The sequence below is a fragment of the Otolemur garnettii genome, unplaced genomic scaffold, assembly GCF_000181295.1.
Source record: "Otolemur garnettii isolate 467f Iridium unplaced genomic scaffold, OtoGar3 scaffold00014, whole genome shotgun sequence".
NCBI lineage: Eukaryota > Metazoa > Chordata > Mammalia > Primates > Galagidae > Otolemur > Otolemur garnettii.
The window spans coordinates 5,358,842-5,365,234 of record NW_003852409.1 but is presented as its reverse complement, the minus strand read 5'-3'; the positions used below and the strand labels follow the sequence as shown (position 1 = coordinate 5,365,234).

Below are 6,393 nucleotides of genomic sequence, written 5' to 3'. Positions count from 1 at the left end.
GAAGAAATATTTCAAATAAACAATATAGCATTGTACTGTAAGGAACTAGAAAAACAAAAACAAACTAAGTCCAAAGTTAGTTGAAGGAAAGAAGTACTAAAGATCAGAAAAAATAAATAAGAGACTAGAGAAACAATTTAAAAGATAAAAAAAACTAAGTTGTTTTTTTTAAAGATAAAATAACTAAATTTTAGCTTGACTAAGGAAAAAAGACAACTCAAAATCAGAAATGAAAAAAGATAAATTACAACTGATACAGGAGAAATATAAAGAATCATAAGAGACTATTATAGCAACTCTATGCTCAAAAAGTTGGATAACCTAGAAAAAAAAAGGTAAATTTCTAGACACATACAACCTACCAAGATTGACTCACGAAGAAAAAGAAAATCTGAATAGAACAATAAGTGAGGAGATTGAATCAGTAATAAAAATGTCTTCACCAAATAAAAGCCCAGGACACAACAGCTTTGTGGCTGAATTTTACGAAACATATAAAGGATTCTATGAACCATTCTTAAGCTCTTACTAAAATTGAAGAGGAGGGGAATAGCTCCATACTCAATTACAAGGCCAGCATTGTCCTTATACCAAAGCAAGACAAGGACACTACCAAAAAGAAAGAAACCTAAAGGCCATTATCCCTGATGAACATAAATGCAAAAATCCTCAAAGAGGCCCACCCAGGCAGCTACAAGGTTCCAAACCCGCTGCGTGGAGATTCTTACACCAGCATCTGCACTGGGTAATTCCAAAATTGACTGGCCATACCGTTGTCTCTGTATTAATGCTCGTTTCATTGCACTGGTTCATCTTCATTCCCAACTTACCTGTTGCCACTTGGAATATATATCAATACATTATGGTGCCAAGTGGTAACATGGGAGTGTTAGATCCAACAGAAATACATAATCAAAGGCAGCTGAAGTCGTGCAAGAAAGAAGACATGATCAAGCTCGGGTTTCCACTTGCTCTGTTTCTTCATGTATCTTTATAGTATGATTTTAGCTTTGATAAATGACTGAAGCTGGAGAAGCAGTGGTTGAAGTGAACCTACAGCACAGGTGAGGAGCCAGAGACTACTTAAATCATTCTTAGAACTGTGACCATAGCAGTATATATTCATCTCCTTAAAAAAAAAATCCTCAAAAAAATACTAGCAAAACAAACTCAGCAGCGCATAATGAACTCAGTAGAGCATTCATTCATGACAGTCAGGTAGGATTAAGGATGCAAAGAGGATCAAACATACACAAATCTATAAATGTGATAAGCCATGTTGACAGAATGAAGGACAAAAGCTGTCTGATCATCTCAATGTATACAGAAAAAGCATCTGACAAAATTCAATATCCTTTCACAAAAAATACTTAACAAGTTAGGTATATATACCTTGACACAATAAAGGCCATATAAGAAAAACACACACCTACCATCATACTCAAGAGGAAAAGTTGAAAACTCTTCCTCTAAGACTGGGAACAAGAATTCCTACTCACCACTTCTATTCGACATAGTACTAAAAGTCCTAGGCAGAGTAATTTGGCGAGAGAAAGAAATAAAAGGCATCAAATGGAAAGGAAAAGTCCCTGATTGAAGATGACATGATATAATAGATAAAAAATCCTAGACACTCCACCAAAAAATGATTACAACTCATACACAAATTTAGTGAAGTTGCTGGATACAAAATTAACATACAAGTTCAGTAGCATTCTATACACTAATAGCAAACTATCTGAAAAAGAAACCCAGGAAACAATTCCATTTACAATAACATCACAAAATACTTAGGAATAAATTTAATCAAAAGGTGAGACATATCTATACTGAAAAACTATAAAACACTGATAAAAGATATTGAAGAAGACACAATTAAATGGAAATGTATCCATTAATACATGGATTAGAAGAATTAATATCGTTAAAATGTCTACATTGCCCAGAACGATCTACAGTTTAATGCCATCCCTATGAAAATTCTGATGGTAGTTCTCAAAGAAATAGAAAAAGCAATTCTTAAATTTGTATGGGACCACAAACGTCCCCAAATAGCCAAATAATCTTGAGTGATAAGAACAAGGCTAATAGCATCACACTACCTGAGTTCAAAATCTACTGCAGGGCTATAGCATCCAGCATATCATGGTACTGGCATAAAAACAGACACATAGACCAATAAAACAGAATAAAGAGGCCCAGAAATAAGTTTACACATTTACAGTCAATTAATCTTGGTCAGGGATGTCAACAATGGGGAAAGAACTGTCTCTTCAATAAATAGTGCTGAGAAAATTTGACATCTACATGCAGAAGAATGAAATTAAACCTTATCACACACCATACACAAAACCAACTCAAAATAGATTAAAGACTTAAATCTAAGGCTTGGAACTTAAAATTACTAGGAGAAAACATAGGGGAAAATCTCCATGACATTAGTCTAAGCAATGATTTTTTAAATATGACCCCAAAAGTACAAGCCACAAAAGCAAAAATAGACAAATGAATTTGTCTATTACATCAAACTAAAAAGCTTCTGCACAGCAAGAGAAATAACTAACAGAATGAAGAGACAGCCTAAGGAATGGGAGATATATTTACAAGCCATACATCTGATAAGTAATTAATATCCAAAGTATATAAGAAATTTAAACAACTCAATACCAAGAAAACAAATGACCCAATTAAGAAATGGACAGGACAGGCACAGTGGCTCATGCCTGTAATCCCAGCACTTTGGGAGGCCAAGATAGGAGAATCTTGAGACCAGGCATTCTAGACCAGCCTGGGCAATATAGCAAGACCCTATCTCTTAAAAAAAAAAAAAAAAAAAAAACATTACCAGGCATAGTGGTGCACACCTATAGTCCTAGCTACTTGGGACACTGAAGTGGGAGGATCAGGATCCCTGGAGCCCAGGGGTTCCAGACTACACTAAGCTATGAATACACCAGTGCATAGGATATAATAGATATTTCTCAAAGAAGACATACAAATGGCCAAAAGGTGTGTGAAAAAAGGTAAACATCACTAATCATGAAAGACATGCAAATTCAACCACAATCACATCACTTTACATCTCTTAGAATGGCTATCATCAATACAAGACAAACGATAACAAATGTTGTTGAGGATGTGGAGAAAAGGGAACTCTTGCACACTGCTGGTTGGAATATAATTAGTATTGCCATTATGGAAAGCAGTATGCAGGTTCCTCACCAAATTAATAGAATCACCATATGACCCAGCCACACACCACAGGGCACATGTCCAAAGGAAATTAAATCATTTTGTTGATATCTGTACTCCATGTTTATTACAGCATTATTCACAATAGCCAAGATATGGAATCAACCTAAATGTCCATCAACGAATGAATGGATAAAGAAAATGTGCTGTAAGCACACAATGGAGACTATTCAGAACTATTCACCTATCAACAAGAAAAACATCTTGTACTTTGCAACAATGTGGATGAACCTGGAGGACGTTGTGTTAAGTGAAATAAGCAAAGCACAGAAAGACAAGTACAAAATGATCTCACCTCTATGTAGCATCTAAAAAGTCCATCTCTCAGCAGTAGAGAGTCCCAGAGTGGTCCCCAAAGGCTGGGAATGATAGCCAGGAGGGGATATGAAGAGAAGTTGGTCAAAGAATACATAATTACAGTTATGGAGAAGGAATAAATTCAAGACATCTGTTGTCCAGTGAGGTGACTACAAAATGATGTATTGTATTCTCGTACAAGGCTAAGGGAATAGATTTTAAGGATTCTCATCACAGACAGAACTTTGTGAGGCAAAGCCTGTGTTACTTAGCTCAGTTTAGCCGTGCCACGATATCCGCATATTTCAAAACAGCAGGCTGTACATGATAAGTACATATAATTCTGTCTGTCAAGTAACAAAAGTAAAGGAAAAACACCAAAGAAACCAACATAATAAAAAGTATTTAAAAAGAAAAGGAAGGCGGTAATATGAAAGGAAGGGGAGGGAAGGAGGAGGGAACAAATTCCATTTTCATTTTCTTTTCCATTTTTAAAAACAACGAAAGCAATACCATTTACTGCTCTCTCAAAGGCTGAGGAATGTAACCAACACTTGATTTCTACAGCTATAATTTGGAAATGAATAAACCTTCATTTCTTTAAAACTAAGTACTGTAAATAGAGCTTTCAAAGTCAATAAAATTAAATCCATGAGCTGAAATTGTTGTTCAGTCTAGATGGACAGTGTTTATTTTTTAGGTAATTTCATCTTTCAACTTCTGTCCTTATGTCCCCCCAAAGTCCCTCTTCCTTGATGACAGTTATTATCTTGCAGGCTGAAACCTTGTGAAAACACCATCAGCCACTTTAGCCGCTGTGGGGAATCCAGGGTAACGCTGCTCTGAGTGGCTTGAAGACAGGAGGTCAACTGATTTACAAAGTCTGTCCCTTAATGTTTCCTTACCCAGTAGTGGTGACTGTAGATTAAATGCATTTATATGTTAAAAAAAAAAAAAAAAGGAAGAGAATTGTTCCATCTTTTCTTCACTTATGCACATTTTGATTAGAGTCAAAAGCTTTCACTCGAGAAACTCATTGAGTCCCTGGGATTAAGGGATTGTCGTCTGTGGGATTTCTAATTACCTTTTCAAGGCAAAAAGATAATTGGATTCAGGATTTGGCCAATAAAGAGGCAAATTTGATTTGCCTCTTTGATTTGATTTTTAATTGTGGAGATTTTTGTCGAAATCTATAGTTCCTATGTAGTTAATATCTATTAAATTTGGCTCCAAGGACCCTTTTTTCTACCATGTCCAAAGTCAGTCACGTGAGCACATATAACACTTTAGACTCATCTACGCTGTACAATAAATGTGTCCGTGACATGAAGAAATAAACATAGGCCACCTCGAGGTTTGGGTGCTGTGAGTGGCAATGTTTAAATTTCCCAAGTTTCAAGCCAAGTGTTGCCATCTACATAGACTTTACCGTGTGGGGACCTGTTAGATGTAAACTAGTGGGAGGAACAGATCAGCCTGTACAGAATCACACTGTTAGCTTTCTGGGCACACCCATGTATCTGTATTTCCTCTGTTCTGACTTACTTATTTAAATTTTACCTTTATTTATTTATATTCTTGTTCTAAGCCTCTTCAGATTCTTAATAAATGCACACCAAACAGACCAAGCTCGAAAACATCCACATCTCTTACCATTCCAAAGACATGTTGGAGGACAAATGTTGTGAAGGTATAATTGCCATGAGGTCCCTTAGGGGTTACATATTCTTGAGGGGAAAACAAGATGTCACATGACTTTCGCTCCTTTCACCCTCCTTGAGGGCACGTGTGTGTGGCTGTTACCCGTGCTTCAGCACCATTATGGAAGACTGTTTTAGTTGCATGACGGCTGGTATAGTTTTCAGGGCCTTCCCTCTGCCTCTGGAATACCCCCAGCCCTATTTCCCTAGGCCTGTAGCAAGCTATCCTTAGGAGCAACCCTGTCTCCTGTCTGTCCTTGCTCTTGAGCTGGCCCCATCTGAGCTCATCAAGGATGAGAAGGTTTGCATCTGTGGTCACCTTTTCTCCACGCGGGGGTGGCTCACTTGCATTTCCCCCCAGCAGTCCCGAGAGGCCTTCCTCAGAGCTACATGGTACTTTTCACCTCATATTTAGGGTGAGGAAATGACTCCCAAATCCCCCATGTGCCATCTTAGAGTTGATGTAGGTGTCTTGTCTTACCTATGTGGATGCATGTGTAGAAGGCTCATCATTCCTCCCTGGCCTCAACCTTTTGAGGGCTTAGTTTCCTGGGGTCCTCAAACTTTTTAAACGGGGGCCAGTTCACTGTCCCTCAAACGGTTGGAGAGCCAGACTGCGGGCCCCAGACAAGTCGGCTACTAAGCAGGACAGGCAGCAGCAGAAAAACACCCAGTAGGCCGTATAAATGTCCTAGGCAGGCCACATGTGGCCCACGGACCATAGTTTGAGGACGCCTGAGTCCTAGGAGATAAGGAATTACCCCTACTGGACAAATCTGTGTTTGGTGTTGAGTTTGATATCACACCAGACTCTCAGAGAACAGACTACAATGTTTTAATCATTTCCAAAATCTTTTTTCCTCCACTCATTGCTAACAAGAGTGTTACTTATGCAGCAGAATTCACCCTTAGCTTCCTGCTATCTCAACTAGTCTACAAGAGGCTGGTGGTACACAGCTTCTGGAATTTTGTTTTTGTTTTTTCAGTTTATTTATGTTCGTGACACTGTACCAATTTTCTAAAAATTAGCCCTTTGAGTTTTATATGATCAGTACTGACATGGCATTTATTAATTACAATTAGCAAAATATTAAATGTTGTACATATTTATTTATATAATTACCACTATTTTTATTCTCAGATA

The 6,393-nt window shown here is 37.6% G+C and overlaps 1 pseudogene; it reads left to right on the top strand.

Annotated features, from left to right (window-relative positions):
- Window positions 1–787: 787 nt before the first annotated feature.
- Window positions 788–1,054, top strand: LOC105886547 (annotated as a pseudogene).
- The last annotated feature ends 5,339 nt before the right edge of the window (window positions 1,055–6,393 follow it).